At 41.7% G+C, this 16,357-nt stretch overlaps 1 protein-coding gene across 2 annotated transcripts in view; it reads left to right on the plus strand.

The window, feature by feature from the left end:
- Positions 1-336: 336 nt before the first annotated feature.
- LOC126263069 (cellular tumor antigen p53-like) overlaps positions 337-16,357 on the plus strand; it is a 93,744-nt gene continuing 77,723 nt past the window's right edge. Inside the window, exon 1 of one of the 2 annotated variants that reach the window (XM_049960056.1) lies at positions 337-355. The gene's annotated coding sequence lies outside the window, so the exon portion shown is untranslated. Of the gene's footprint in view, positions 356-15,533; positions 15,571-16,357 lie in introns of those variants that run through there. The other variant, XM_049960054.1, reaches the window with a different exon arrangement.

The raw sequence follows: 16,357 nt of genomic DNA on the forward strand, positions 1-16,357 counted from the left end.
CTGCATTCACTATTTTGAATTGCACGCAATGTTAGCATAAATAGCGCTAGGGAGATGTGTTATTGGTCGAATGAGCTGTTAAAACACGTTTAGTAGCGTATTTTCCGCAATTTCATCTGATATTTTTGCCCAGTGCCAAAGGTATAACAGCGGAGTTTGCACTCAGCTAACATCCGTTCGTACGTGCCGCCGGCGAAACGTGGCTGCCTTGGCGTTGGCCACTCACTGAGTGTGACATCTAGTGGCAGCATGAGGTAGCCGTGGCGTGACGTCATGAGCCGTGACCTCAGGAAGCTCAGGGTCGAGCCGCGGGAGGAAACGCTTGGCGCTGGCGTCGTCTGCTGTAACATAGAAAGTAAACACACATTCCCGCCGCGCTCACTCACGTTGTTGCAATGGATTCCGTGTTGTTTTGACTGTATTGTATTGCTTTCTTTGTTTTCGTGTTGAATTGTGAAGGCTCCATGAGGACTTGGATATTTTTCTTGTGTATTTTCTTCTACAACAGAGGCCAGATAACTGAAAAAGAAAAGTAATTCCGGTTTTGCAATACCTGGTCAAAGGAAAAATCTATCCTTTGCCCAAATAAGAACATAAATTGATAAAACGATTTTCAAAGATAACCTATATTCAGTGAAGTCAGCTCTATCGAAGGAGAAAATTACTTTTTCTGGCGTTATTGTGTGCTTAGAAAGGTAAAAAGCAATGAGTGAGGTAAGAAAACCCTGTGTGCCACATTAAGAATGTTCTTAGCTGCGTTCGTATGTATATTCTCTAACAAGTCAATCTCGATGTTCTGAAATGTTTGGGCGGCACTGTTCCTATATTTCACTTCTCAGTAGTTAAGCGTACAAGCTCTGCAAACAAAATCCGTTGTGAATTTTGCTCTGGCCTTTAATAATCTTTAACATTGCTAGTCCCTTAATACTAAGTTTCGACTGTTTTGTGTTGTGGTTGGCATCTCGTAAAATCTTATTTTCACTGTTCGCTACATGGCTAAACGAAGCGATGTTTTGACATTCCGTCTGGTATGAAAACGCGACGATTCGGCTGAAAAATTCTTAGGCCCCGCCACAGCTCGGTCCTCTTTGTAGGCCTGAAGCCGCTTTTAGATCAAAAGGGCCTACGCGCAAGTTTCAATGTACCCGTAAAATACAGAATCACTTCGAGAGGGAAATCGTAAGGCGTGTGGAAGTTGTTCTTAAAACTTGTGTCAGGTCTGAGCAGTAGTAAGTCAGCGAGCGCACTGTCGCCCTGTCGCGATCACATGTGGTCTGCAGGTGCATGGTACCCCTCCCGTCCCCACCACCTGCATCAAGCTGCGCATTCGCTGAGAGATACAGTCGTCGGCACATCAGCGCCAGGGTAACGCAAGTGCAGCAAGCTGTTCATTATCCGGTCCCAGAGGTGTTTGCAAGGAGGAGGTTCCCCTGGAACCTAAAGTTTTCTCGCTTTTCAGCTCATTTTCGGGAATTAACCTATTAATATTATTATGTTTTTCGGTCAGATTTTTTTCCTGACAACGGTCCTTATTTTTGGATAGGTAGTAAAACGAATTTTGTGCTGCATACTCTAACGACAGACCAACTCATTTCACTGCCTTGATGTGCGTGATAACGGATTCCTCGATCACCTCGTCTTCTCTTTCTTTCTCTACCAAACACACTTACTTCACTCTATCCGCGTCACTTCGACGCTCAAATTCCAAATCTCAGTTCATAGGTATGGTCTACAGGGCGACAAAATGCTTAGTTCAGCAAACGAACATTTCATTGAGCTTAAGCCTTTTCTCCCCGAATGCGTAGGTGCAGAAGGAACAAACATTGAACGGTACCAGTCTTTGAAGATAGCAACGCCTTCCTGGCTCCTTCCTGGTGCAAGTAATACACTGGCAAGTTCGCTACTCCTTTGAACAAACGCGTTCATCCGGGTATGACCTACTCCAAACCAGCTTCATCGGCGTTGTAAATCTATTACGGGAGGAAATTATTCTGTTCATTGTAAATGAAAAATACGAAGCAAAAAGCATCAGCATCGTCTTTGGTCTGTGTTAGCACTAAGTTTCTCTCCCTGAAACGCAATTTCTCGAATCCCGTAGCGATGTTTAAATTCAGCCAGCCATTCTGATGAAGCGTTAAATATTCTTCCAGTTTTCATGGAACTCTGCTGCTTTCTATGTTAACATCCTCCTCGTGCTCTCTTCCGCTGGAACCGCAAGTTACAGTGCTTCATTTAGTTTCGGAAAAAAAGATGGTTTCATGCATTTACGCCTTGACGGTTCGGTTTAGCTGTGAGCTTTGGTTGCAAAACTTCCCAGCTTTTCTAAATTTTTCTTTGAGAACGTTTTGATGCAGATTCTCGCTTTTCTAACTTACCAATGCTTCTAATTTACCGTTAGTACAACACTGCGTTTACCTGTCATCTGATATAAGCAATCCTCCTGACGATGTTCACCAGTATGCTTTCATTTCGTATCAACACTGATTGTGAGTAAAAATCCTGACTGAATCGCCCCAGAAGGAAACCTAAATCATTGTCTTTTACCTTCGGCTGTGAGGAGGGAATTATCGACTTTTAGCTCATAAGAAAAAGGACTTGGCAAACATCAGCCGCAGGCACGTTACGAAAGTAGTGTCCCATCATTTGTTTTAAGATGAAACAGGAAACAGAAACCTATTTCAGGAATGTCCGACGGTGGGATATTGATCTGTATTGTTTTGTGGCAGGGAAACACGGGTCAGAACGAAAATATTCGTTCTAATTACGGCAGAATACTTCAGGCTTCGATTTTTACTGTTTCAAAAATTGTCGAACTGTGCATGGATAATCATCAGTCCGAATAATACTCACCTGGATAATCAGAAAGCTAGTAATTAAGTGGAATTCGCTGCGAACGCAGCCTCTCAAATTATTGCATCATGTCGGCTACACGCGGGAGTATGACGTGGCGAATGGCAAATTGTCACAAACAGATTCACCGCCGCGCCGGCGACTGCTGGCGCACTTCAAAGTGATCCGCTATTCAATTTTCCTTACGCGATTTTAGGGAAACTATACGATTAAAAAGTGATACTTTTGCATATTATACTGTGTTTCGGTGGCTCAGTGGTGAAGTGACATACGGAGCCAAAGACCTCGCGTTCGATTCGCGGTCAATCCTAAGATTTATGTCTGTTAATTTTCTTCCTTTCACCTCATCCAAAGTTTTCTAATGTCAAAAATGTTGAACTGCACTGTGGTTCGCACTGCACGTTATACTGTAGTCCCCTTTGTAACTGGCTCGGTAAATTAATTCAAAGGTCGGAGGACAACAATGGCATACCAATGCCATAAGATGGCTTCTAGTAAAGCAGTGATCGCCGAACCAACCTTCGGGCTGATGACAGCCTTATCTTTAATCTTAGATTACGGCTTGATTAAAACCTTCGTTATTCACTGTAGTTGTATGATGCTTCAAAATCAAGTTAGTGTTTGCACGTATTTAAAAAAAAAAATTGCAGTGAATTTTGCTGTCACTGTCTACTTTGCGTCGAGCACACTTTAGATCATGCGTTACTGCCTATGCGATGTTAGTAATTATTCGAATGTTTTAACCTTTCTCTGCCAGCCGCTGGTGGCCGAGCGGTTCTGGCGCTACAGTCTGGAACCGCGCGACCGCTACGGTCGCAGGTTCGAATCCTGCCTCGGGCATGGATGTGTGTGTTGTCCTTAGGTTAGTTAGGTTTAAGTAGTTCTAAGTTCTAGGGGACTTACGACCTCAGCAGTTGAGTCCCATAGTGCTCAGAGCCATTTTTTAACCTTTCTCTCTCTTTTGTGTACTTTCGCGGAAAGCTATGGAAGAGGGATCAAGGCTCTGAAATTGCCATTTTTGATATAACTGATTTGGTAGGTCTGATGCTGTATCGTGCCCCAAGCAATAAAATTGACTGGAATTCCACCAAACTTATTGTGTCTCAAACGACAGATACGTATCCATTCCATGTTTTTAAGGTAAACTACTTTTGATACCTAAATGGTAACCATATTTGTTCAGTATACGTTATACTATTTTCATCTTTTTGTAATGTGAATGTCATCGCTTTGATCCAACGACCTGAAACTACATCCTGAAGTCCAGCCTATCGCATACCAACAATGTTAGGTCAGCATTGTAAATTAAAAATTCGAAACAGAAAAACATCATAATGATGGAGAAAATGGTGGTAGAGAGTAACAAAATAACCAGTAACAAATGCCAAACTGGAGTAACAGGAAACAAAGTTTAGAAAAACACTTATTCGACGAATATACGATCTATGTCATTTTGTTTGCCTATAAAGGTCACATTTGACCATGTTAATCGGCTAATTGCATTAATTCCGTGCCTCCTGTTATCTAATGTTGACGCGGATCGTTAAAGTTGAACAAAATGTATAGCTGATTTTACGGGCTCTTTGAGTAAAGTGTAAGCCATGGCCAGAATCCGACAATATCAACGTGGGGAAACTCCGAAAACCGCCCTAAAATCAGACCGTAGAGTAGACTATAGTGTAGGATCGAACCAAGGCAGACCACGTTTTGCCAGTTTAATACATTATCGTACAGCCATGTCAGCTGTACAGTGTTGCCAGTTTAGCTTTTTTCCTGCTAGATCAGATCACTGGCGTATTTGAGGGGAAAAAAATTTAATCCCGCCTAGCGGGATTTCTAGTTTATTAGTTTCTCATGACGGGGTAATTATCATAATATGAAGTGCATCAGAAATTTCTGGCCGCATCTGACGTGTGCGTAATCAATAAAGAGAAGAATAAAACTTGAAACTACCTGGCAGATTAAAACTGTGTGCCAGATCGAGACTCCAGTACCGCACTGTCATAACAGTTTTAATCTGCCAGGAATTTAAAACCAGCGCACACTCTGCTGTAGAGTGAAAATTCATTCTGGAAGAATTAAACCTACTACTAAGCGAAAATGGTCACAATGCGCTCATTGTCATCTGCCCTTGTAGCTTCAAAACGCATTTGCACAGGCACTACAGCGAACTTCCCCAATCCAAGAAGTGATGCAACCAGATAGTACTGCCTGAACAGGGTATTCCCTACCGTGCTCGCTGAAGGTCTCGAAGTATCATGTCCCCAGCAACGAGTTTCCTACTCGGTAGCCGTACCGATTCACGTATCACAATCCCTACGAATTTATTTAGTTTTCTTCGCAGTATTTATAAACAAGCAGAAAATACCTGTTTGTTAATTTAAGATGTCCCCACAACTCCAGTAGAGATTTTGCGAAGCGTGGTTAAATGATGATTTGTTTAAGTTCAAATGGTTCAAAATGGCTCTGAGCACTATGGGACTCAACTGCTGTGGTCATCAGTCCCCTAGAACTTAGAACTACTTAAACCTAACTAACCTAAGGACATCACACACATCCATGCCCGAGGCAGGATTCGAACCTGCGACCGTAGCGGTCGCGTGGTTCCAGACTGTAGCGCCTAGAACCGCTCGGCCACTCCGGCCGGCGATTTGTTTAAGTACTAGTTAACTAAGGTTCCGAAAGAGAGAAGTAAGGCAAAGTGTAAATTTTGTAAATCCTATATTCACGCTAAACGCAGCGACCTTGTGCATTCCACCAAAATATCATCCAACATAATTCCTCATGGAGCTGGTTGGACGAATTTGTTACATCAACTAAGGAAACCGAAGCAGTCTATCTGACGCTTCCCTGGTCCTTTTTGTAACATGCCATTCATCAAAACATAATATTGCGGAAGTATATTTAATGATAGTCCGGCTGCAGTAGGACTTAACAACAACAGAACAAAGCACAGTGCAGTGGTGACTCTTTTTTTACCTAATTTTGAGAAACTTTCGTTGCACGATATAGGGCCCTTTTAGTATTCTTGTTGACGAGTCTAATCACCAGTGATAACAAAACGTTGAGAATTGCCTTTGTCTATTTTAGTCGTAATAAAAAGATTTGACTTACACTTTTCTGTCAGTTTCCTAGTTATGAAACTGAGACACCGAAAATATCACTGCATATGTGCCGCAAATGTTACGTGACAAGAGAGTGAAAATAACTAACATGAAATGACTTGGTGTTGATAATTCCAGAATAACGGTAGGTATTAACACAGGAGTTCGTGTAAGGTCACGAAATAAATGTCCCAATCTCATCATTATTCGATGTGCATGTCATTCATTATAGGTAGCGTTTTTTTTTTTTTTTTTTTTTTTTTTTTTACGTCGTAGAATTTCTCTCACGAGATACTAGCATCCGATTTGCTCTTTCTGCTGAACGACAGTGCTTGTACAAAGCTGTGTTTGCCGCAATGAAAAGTAAGCTGTCACAGGCGAAAGAGCGGATACTCGAATTGTAGAACAATGGCTGGAACTCTCTTCTGTGTTTGGAATCACGATGTCAAAGGAAAGGAATTATACAGCCTACATTCCATGTATCTAGCTGAAAAAAATGTTGCACTCTCATTTTTTTTCGTCCTCTTTTCGCTGAAGGGCAAAGGGGAGATAGGTCATTTGAAACCCAGGCTGCAGATCCTTCTAAAGAGTTTTAGTGGCGGGCAATGCAGGAAGAATTTCTTGGCAGTGTGTCCTGTCTACTGGAGAAGAAATGGCATTTCGTAAAATCTACATTACTCTGCTTTTTAAGTCATTTAGTGAATTTCAAGCAACACTTTCTGATAAATTTTTGAGAAATATGTCAGGTACAGTAAATTTCAAATTCTTTGTGAGTAGTCAAGGAATTACTTACACCGATAATAAAAAATTAGGAAGGCCATAGCGAAACGATTAGTTGTAAAATTTAACGTAGATTTATTAAACGGAAAGAAACTTCTGAGCGTCTGTGTTTCTGAGTGGCGAATATACTTCAGGCGTTAATCAGTTTGAATGTTTAGCGGATAGCAAATTCTTTACTAGTTTTGCCGTGCTCAGATATAGAGGCGGAAGGAATTTTCGGTATCATGAGCATTGTGACACAGAAACTACGCAATATAATTTCGTCAGAAGTGTTAAACGTAATAATTAGCCTACAGTAAAACCAGAGCTTAGTCGCATGAGAAATTGTTGTAAAAAGTTCAGTCGGAAATATTAAGCAAAGCAGTTTACATTTTGAACTCCCATCGCACGTTTCAATATGGCGCGGACGTAAACATCAGCCTTCGCTGTTGGTCAGTGTATTGCCGCAACCAGATTTTCTGCTTTTACGTTCCCTGGCTTCGCCAACTCAAACAAAACTGTCACCCTCCAACCTAACGTAGACCTCTGCCTGCGCTAAGCCGACCGCTGTGGCCGAACGGTTCTAGGCTCTCCAGCCCGGAACCGCGCTGCGGCTACTGTCACAGGTTCGAATCCTGCCTCGGGCGTGGATGTATGTGATGTCCTTAGGTTAGTTAGGTTTAAGTAGTTCTAAGTTCTAGGTGACTGATGACCTCAGATGTTTAAGTCCCATAGTGCTTACTTAGAGCCATTTGAACCATTTCAGCCAGCGCTAGTGATCAGCCTGACGCCACAGCCGAGATTTCAGGGAGAGATCCAATACCACACTTTAAGTGGAACGATGGCTACGTATAAGAGTGACACAGCTGATAATCTGACGATCTGAACTGAATCTTCGAGAGCTACAGACATTTCGAGTAGGACTGCACGCCTTGATTTCTGTCGATTACCGAACTGTAATTTGAAGCTGGTGATCGAACTGCAATCGTTATTTACAGAGGTAGTTAACTATTTTGTTATCTTGAACGGTATTAAAAATGTATGGTAGATAAATGTCATTACAAATAGCGTTTTGGCTAAAATGGTTCTGAGCACTATGGGACTTAACATCTGAGGTCATCAGTCCCCTAGAACTTAGAACTACTTAAACCTAACTAACCTAAGGACATCACACACATCCATGCCCGAGGCAGGACTCGAACCTGCGACCGTAGCAGTCGCGCGGTTCCGGACTGAAGCGCCTAGAACCGCTCGGCCACAAAGGTCAGCCAAATAGCGTAGTACTGCATGCTTTTTAACACTTAGAAATATAATACAACGTTCGCACAGTCTAGTTTATTTCTGAACGCCTTTTAGCGGGATTGTCGCTACGCATTTGGCAATACGGAGCAGGAATGCAGGATTTGATAAGTTCTGTAAGATGGAATGTTGGGTTGCGTGCATCCCACAGGTTCGGATTCAAGGGGGAGTTGAATAAAAAGTACAGACCTAACCACTGACGTAGATATATTATTAAGATTACATTAAGATATAAAATTAATTTTTCGTTATTTTATTGTAGCACGTTAAATGTACGCGTGGCCTCCCCACAACCGAACCCTGGATCTGCAGCTGTCAACCTCGTAGTGTTTAAGAAGGCCCCAATTTCTGGAGAGGACATATTTTCGATCTCAAAATGTCACTTTTTTTCTTCTCTTCTCAAGTGATTCATTTGGATCAATAGACAAACATATTTCCAGTACAGCACAGCCATGCTCTGCAGTCTACAAGAGCTCTGCGGTGCAGAACTGAATGTAAATTCAGCAAGTGGATCTTCTTCTCCCACAGGGAAATGGTGAACTGCTGTTGTGATTACGTTGTGCTGCTAGGGGAGTGGCCGTCCATGTGGAAATTCTGTACGCGTATCGGGAAAATGTGCTGCAGCGACAGCGGTGTAAGACGGCCGAAGTGGTCGAGAGGTTCTAGTCGCTTCAGTCCGGAACCGCGCTGTTGCTACGGTCGCAGGTTCGAATCCTGCCTCGGGCATGGATTTGTGTGATGACCTCGCATGTTAAGTCCCATATTGCTCAGAGCCATTTGAACCATTTGATAGATGTGTAACATCCCGTGAACCACACGCGGATCCAGAAGGATATTACAGTGTGTTCCCGATTTAGGATGATTTTCTAAATATGGTTGACCTTCGACGTTTGTTTGGTGTGGAGGAGGAATGAGAATGTTTTTGTTGTTGCTCGGTATGTAGGCTACTTTCACTGTGAGTTATTAATGTCGATACTAATTCTGTCTTCCTCTCGCCCCTCCTCCCCCCTACCCCCCGCAAATTTTAGCACGACATATACATGGGCTTTAATATAAAAAAACAAATATATAAATATTTTAGTTCATTAATAATAATAATAATAATAATAATAATAATAATAATAATAATAAACATAAAATGTGTTTAAATCAGCGTTTATTAAATCACTGATATAACTTCAAGAAGATTGGAAGTCGGGAGAATACATCACTAGAAAATCTGAGTAATTTGTATCTCATACAGCGTCATAATTCACACAGTATAAAATCGTGCGCACTCACCATTGAAGTGATGCAGTATGGTACACTTCTTTTTACTGTTCTCATGTTATATTCTGTTTCTGTTACCATAATACGGCTCATTTTACACAACCTCACCTAACAAACGATCTACTTCTGCTGCGATCCCGACAAATTCCAGCAACTCATTTCATTACTATCAAATAAACAAATAACGACACAGTTGCGAAAAACGAATAAAAAATCTCATTGCTGTTACAAAAACACACACTCAATTTTCTTCATTTATAAAATTGTGAATGTGTAAAACAAATGGGATGAATAATCGACTATAATGAAGCAAGAATGGTGTGATGTTAAAGCTTTCTTGCAAGACCCGATAGTGTATTTGTATTTTCTGTTTTTTGCAAAAAGTTTGAGATTAGTCACTGACATGTACTTTAGTTCCGTACTTCGCCTTTTAAGGGTTGTCGAATACCGTTAAAGAAAGCACTTAGTTGTATTGCAATAGCTAAAATTCGACGGTCTTCATCCTTATTTTCGGTCAAATACAGCAATGCACTTCGACGACAACACAAAATTATTACACGAGTAGCTTCGAGCTCACGACCAATAGCGCGTAAATACCCCGCTATGCGCCACTATCTGACTTTTTTCAATGCGGCTACTGTTGTAATGGATGCTAGGTAAACTGACCTCGGACGGTTATCGAGGATGGGGCTCTTGCACGACGGCCTTTCGCGAGTATTGTGAGAGGCTATACTGCGAGATATATCACCATTTAGTCGGCTCTCCGACCCCCATCCCGACTCGCATCCGTCTCTTGCGAGAAAAATCGTTCTCTGTATGAAATTTGTTTTTAAATTGTGTCTCAATAAACGAGTATCATGTACGAACGAGAGAGCATCATATTATTAACCGACGATCCCGGAACGTGGTACCTATTGCACGGCTTCTAGGAGTAACAAAAATTTGATTTTCAATATTTTGCGTAATCATTGACCGAATTAAAAAAAAAAATGGCTCTGAGCACTATGGGACTTAACTTCTAAGGTCATCAGTCCCCTAGAACTTAGAACTACTTAAACCTAACTAACCTAAGGACACCACACACATCCATGCCCGAGGCAGGATTCGAACCTGCGACCGTAGCGGTCGCGCGGTTCCAGACTGTAGCGCCTAGAAACGCTCGGCCACCCGGCCAGCCGAATTTAAAAAAAAATTTGAATGCTGCCGTAGGCTACTCATTAAGAAGTACAATCTTATAATAAAAATTTAATACAGGAAGAAAAGTGTAGCAAAAATTCAACAGTCTTCATCCTTATTTTCGGTCAAATACAGCAATGCACTTCGACAACACAAAATTATTACACGAGTAGCTTCTACCTCATGCCCAACAATACGCGTCCTCAGGCGGCGTAGCTGACAGCGTGCAAATACCCCTCTTCATTCATCCAAAATTTGAGAATGAAAGCACTTAGCGGCTTTCAACCAATTTTGCACGTAATTTCAAACCTTTACGAAACTATTCCCCACCCATAAGAATCACAAAATGACGAAAAGAAAAAAAGGTTGTCCGTTTACTGCATTTCATGCAGTAAAACCTTAACGTCAGACATGACGTTTTAATCTGTTACTTCTTTACTACTCAATCTATTCACAACGCAATTTACACACTGTATCCACATATATCAATAAATGTACTTGCAAAATTATCATTGTTCAGGAGATATGACATCATAAACATTGACACGCGTTAAAAATTAGTTTTTGTTCAAAACGGAGCGCAAATTACTCAGACTGTATCCATCCAGTGTTTCATAATGAGAACACTTAGAGACTTCCCACAAACTTTAAGCATAATTTCAAAGCTTTTCCCGCTTACATGCTTAACGTCAAATATTTAACACATTAACCCATTTGTAAAGTAATCAGACGTTTGAAACTGTTGTATACGTGGGAGTTCGATTCTTTAAAGGATCGAGTATTTACTGGTAGTTTGAAGAAGTTTTACATTTCTGATCATTTAAACCAAGTCGCCAGTATGTGCAGCTACGTTCAGATGTACTTACTTTAGATAAATTCATCATGTTCGAAGAATTTGAGGTTAGTGTTAGTATTGTCCGCAAGGTCATTAATATACAACGTGGACAGCTAGACGCCCAGTACACTTTCCTGCAGTACACTTAAGCTACTTCTACATCAGTCAGTGACTCATCTATTCAAAATAAGATGCTGCATCCGCCCTACCAAGAAATTCTCTGTCCAGTCACAAATTTCTCCTGATATCCCATAAGGACGTACTTTTTAACATAAGCGTAGGCGTTTTACTGAGTCAAATACATTTCGGAAATGGAGAAGTACTACATCTATATGACTGTCTTGATCTATGGGTTTCAGGATGTCATGTGAGAAAAGCGCTGGTTAGGTTTGTGTGATACATGTTTTCGCTATTCGTGCTGGTTGTCATGGACGAAGTCGTGCTCTTCGAGATACCTCATTATGTTTGAGCTCATAATACCCTCTTAAGATTTTGTGGATCATTTCTACTGCCCTTCATGTAGACGGGTATGACATGTGTTTTCTTCCAACTACTGGGCACGGTTTTTTGTTCGAGATGTCTACGGCAGATTATAGTTAACAGAGAACCTAACTCAAGCCGCAAATTGGGTGTAGAATCTAATAGGGATTCCATCGGGCCTTGGAAATTTGTTCAATTTTAAACGTTTCAACTATTTCTCAACACAACTGACACTAATATCTATTTCATTCATATTTTCAGTGGCACGAGGATTAAACTGGGGACGGCCGGAGTGGCCGTGCGGTTCTAGGCGCTACAGTCTGGAACCGAGCGACCGCTACGGTCGCAGGTTCGAATCCTGCCTCGGGCATGGATGTGTGTGATGTCCTTAGGTTAGTTAGGTTTAATTAGTTCTAAGTTCTAGGCGACTGGTGACCCCAGAAGTTAAGTCGCATAGTGCTCAGAGCCATTTGAACCATTAAACTGGGGCAATACTCCTGGGTTTTCGTTTATAAAGGGACATTTGTAAACAGAGTTAAGTATTTCTGCTTTAGCGTTGTTACTCTCAATTGCAGTTTCTGCTTTGTCTGTGAGTGACAGTATTCTAACTTTGGTGCCACTACTGCCTTTAAATGCGACCAGAATTTTTTTCGGTTTTGTGAAATTTTTATGACAGTGTTCTGCTACGGCAGTCGCTGAAGCTTCACGCCACAAGTCTTGATGCCACACGCGTTTTATTCAGCATCCCTCTACCTATAGCTCTACGCATTATTATACCTCTTATGCAGTAGTCTCTGTTTCTTTAGAATTTTGTTATAAGTGACTGTAAACCATTTTATATTTTCTAACACTAATACGTGACAGAGTTGGCCCTTGTTCAAGCTACTCATTGCTGCACATAATTTATAACTTATAAGAAAAACCAGGTTTTAAATTGTAGGACATTTCCAGGGGCAGATGTGGATTCTGACTACAATCTTTTGGTTATGAACTGCAGATTGAAACTGAAGAAACTGCAAAAAGGTGGGAATTTAAGGAGATGGGACCTGGATAAACTGAAAGAACCAGAGGTTGTAGAGAGTTTCAGGGAGAGCATAAGGGAACAATTGACAGGAATGGGGGAAAGAAATACAGTAGAAGAAGAATGGGTAGCTCTGAGGGATGAAGTAGTGAAGGCAGCAGAGGATCAAGTAGGTAAAAAGACGAGGGCTAATAGAAATCCTTGGGTAACAGAAGAAATATTGAATTTAATTGATGCAAGGAGAAAGTATAAAACTGCAGTAAATGAAGAAGGCAAAAAGGAATACAAACGTCTCAAAAATGAGATCGACAGGAAGTGCAAAATGGTTAAGCAGGGATGGCTAGAGGACAAATGTAAGGATGTAGAGGCTTGTCTCACTAGGGGTAAGATAGATACTGCCTACAGGAAAATTAAAGAGACCTTTGGAGAGAAGAGAACCACTTGTATGAATATCAAGAGCTCAGATGGCAACCCAGTTCTAAGCAAAGGAGGGAAGGCAGAAAGGTGGAAGGAGTATATAGAGGGTTTATACAAGGGCGATGTACTTGAGGACAATATTATGGAAATGGAAGAGGATGTAGATGAAGACGAAATGGGAGATAAGATACTGCGTGAAGAGTTTGACAGAGCATTGAAAGACCTGAGTCGAAACAGGGCCCCGGGAGTAGACAACATTCCATTAGAACTACTGATGGCCTTGGGAGAGCCAGTCATGACAAAACTCTACCATCTGGTGAGCAAGATGTGTGAGACAGGCGAAATACCCTCAGACTTCAAGAGGAATATAATAATTCCAATCCCAAAGAAAGCAGGTGCTGACAGATGTGAAAATTACCGAACTATCAGTTTAATAAGTCACAGCTGCAAAATACTAACGCGAATTCTTTACAGACGAATGGAAAAACTGGTAGAAGCGGACCTCGGCGAAGATCAGTTTGGATTCCGTAGAAATGTTGGAACACGTGAGGCAATACTAACCTTACGACTTATCTTAGAAGAAAGATTAAGAAAAGGCAAACCTACGTTTCTAGCATTTGTAGACTTAGAGAAAGCTTTTCACAATGTTAACTGGAATACTCTCTTTCAAATTCTGAAGGAGGCAGGGGTAAAATACAGGCTATTTACAATTTGTACAGAAACCAGATGGCAGTTATAAGAGTCGAGGGGCATGAAAGGGAATCAGAGGTTGGGAAAGGAGTGAGACAGGGTTGTAGCCTCTCCCCGATGTTATTCAATCTGTATATTGAGCAAGCAGTAAAGGAAACAAAAGAAAAATTCGGAGTAGGTATTAAAATTCATGGAGAAGAAGTAAAAACTTTGAGGTTCGCCGATGACATTGTAATTCTGTCAGAGACAGCAAAGGACTTGGAAGAGCAGTTGAACGGAATGGACAGTGTCTTGAAAGGAGGATATAAGATGAACATCAACAAAAGCAAAACGAGGATAATGGAATGTAGTCAAATTAAATCGGGTGATGCTGAGGGGATTAGATTAGGAAATGAGACACTTAAAGTAGTGAAAGAGTTTTGCTATTTGGGGAGCAAAATAACTGATGATGGTCGAAGTAGAGAGGATATAAAATGTAGACTGGCAATGGCAAGGAAAGCGTTTCTGAAGAAGAGAAATTTGTTAACATCGAGTATAGATTTAAGTGTCAGGAAGTCGTTTCTGAAAGTATTTGTATGGAGTGTAGCCATGTATGGAAGTGAAACATGGACGATAACTAGTTTGGACAAGAAGAGAATAGAAGCTTTCGAAATGTGGTGCAACAGAAGAATGCTGAAGATAAGGTGGGTAGATCACGTAACTAATGAGGAGGTATTGAATAGGATTGGGGAGAAGAGAAGTTTGTGGCACAACTTGACTAGAAGAAGGGATCGGTTGGTGGGACATGTTTTGAGGCATCAAGGGATCACAAATTTAGCATTGGAGGGCAGCGTGGAGGGTAAAAATCGTAGAGGGAGACCAAGAGATGAATACACTAAGCAGATTCAGAAGGATGTAGGTTGCAGTAGGTACTGGGAGATGAAGAAGCTTGCACAGGATAGAGTAGCATGGAGAGCTGCATCAAACCAGTCTCAGGACTGAAGACCACAACAACAACAACAACAACAAAAATCACGACGTTCTCAAGTTATCCAACGATACGACAGTAACGCTACAAATGCAAATAGCTATTAAAGGCTGGTCACGCCAGACCAATAATTTGAATCCTGTGGGTTGTGATTTTGTAAATACTAGTGTTAAGGCAAAATTGTTGTGGCGAGTGGTTCAGTAGGACGATATGATAGACTTGCAGTAAAATCGATAGTAGATGGTCACGTAACTCCTGGGCAAGAAGATCTTTTGTAGTGCGGACGCGAACTGGTGAGCTGCTAAGGAAACTGTGTCGATGATGGTTCTCCGGTAACAAAAGAAAATTGTTGCAGCCAACGTTCACGGGAGTGTTGTCTAGTTCGCAATGCAAATGCGGTAACTGAAAAGTCCCGCCTCAGTTGGGAATCCCATTCCTCACTGTCGTACTTGGTTCACATTCGACTTGGAAGAACCGAACTATCTGTAACAGGTAGTATCTCAAAACAGTCCGCCCTGCCAGACAGGACAGGGAAATAATATGAACAGCGGCGGTAGAAACTGCAAGGAGCAGGCGTGGAGGGGAGGCGTGGACCCGCGGCACCCCCTCCTTCCCCCACCACCTGCGGCCAAGCTGTTGCCAGATAAACCGCACGCAGAGTGATTCAGTCGGCGCTCGGCTGTAGACAAGCGGCGGCGTAAGGGTAAGTACGTCTTTGAGAGCTTCGCGGTCACGTACCAAATATTCATCTGAGAACTTGGCGTAACGCACCCTAGCTGTTAGGGACGCCGTATGCTTCGGCCAAGCACCCGGCTGTGCTCGTGTACTGTCTGGAATGTGGGATATCAAGCAATCTGCTGCGTCTAAAGAAAACAGTTTTATGTAAATGAAGCAAAGCTATATCCGTGTCTGTACTTAGTTTACTAGCAACATTTTAATTTTGTGCGAAAAAATTTAAAAATGTTTCTCGCGCGATTTTAAGAAAACTATTCGCAAAAGAAATTGATTCTTGCGCTTATTAATTTCGTATCGCCGCTTGATTATGAACTTGCTATCTTTTCTTTACTCGACATAGTTTTTATGATGGAATTAATGAAGCAGTTCTTGGATAAATCATATGACCTTATGTTGATCAAATATAAAGTACATCTGCAACTACACTCCGCAAGGCACCTGGCGGTGTGTAGCGGAGGGTACTTCTGGTACCACTGCCTGATCCCTCCCCCTTTCCCTGTTTCGTTTGCAAATGGCGCATGGAAAGAATAATTTCGGTAAGCCTCCATACTAGCTCAAATTTCTAGAATTTTCTAGTTTTGGTCGTTTTACGAGACGTGCATAGAAGAAAGTGATACCTTGTCCAACTCTTCCCAGAAAGTACTTTCTCGGTATTTCAGTAGTAAACTTCTCCGTGATCCGTAACGCCTCTCTTGTTTCGTCTGCCACTGGACTTCGTAGGGCATATCCGTAACTCTTTTCCGCCGACGAAACGA

The sequence above is a fragment of the Schistocerca nitens genome, chromosome 6 (genome assembly GCF_023898315.1).
Source record: "Schistocerca nitens isolate TAMUIC-IGC-003100 chromosome 6, iqSchNite1.1, whole genome shotgun sequence".
Taxonomy (NCBI): Eukaryota; Metazoa; Arthropoda; class Insecta; order Orthoptera; family Acrididae; genus Schistocerca; species Schistocerca nitens.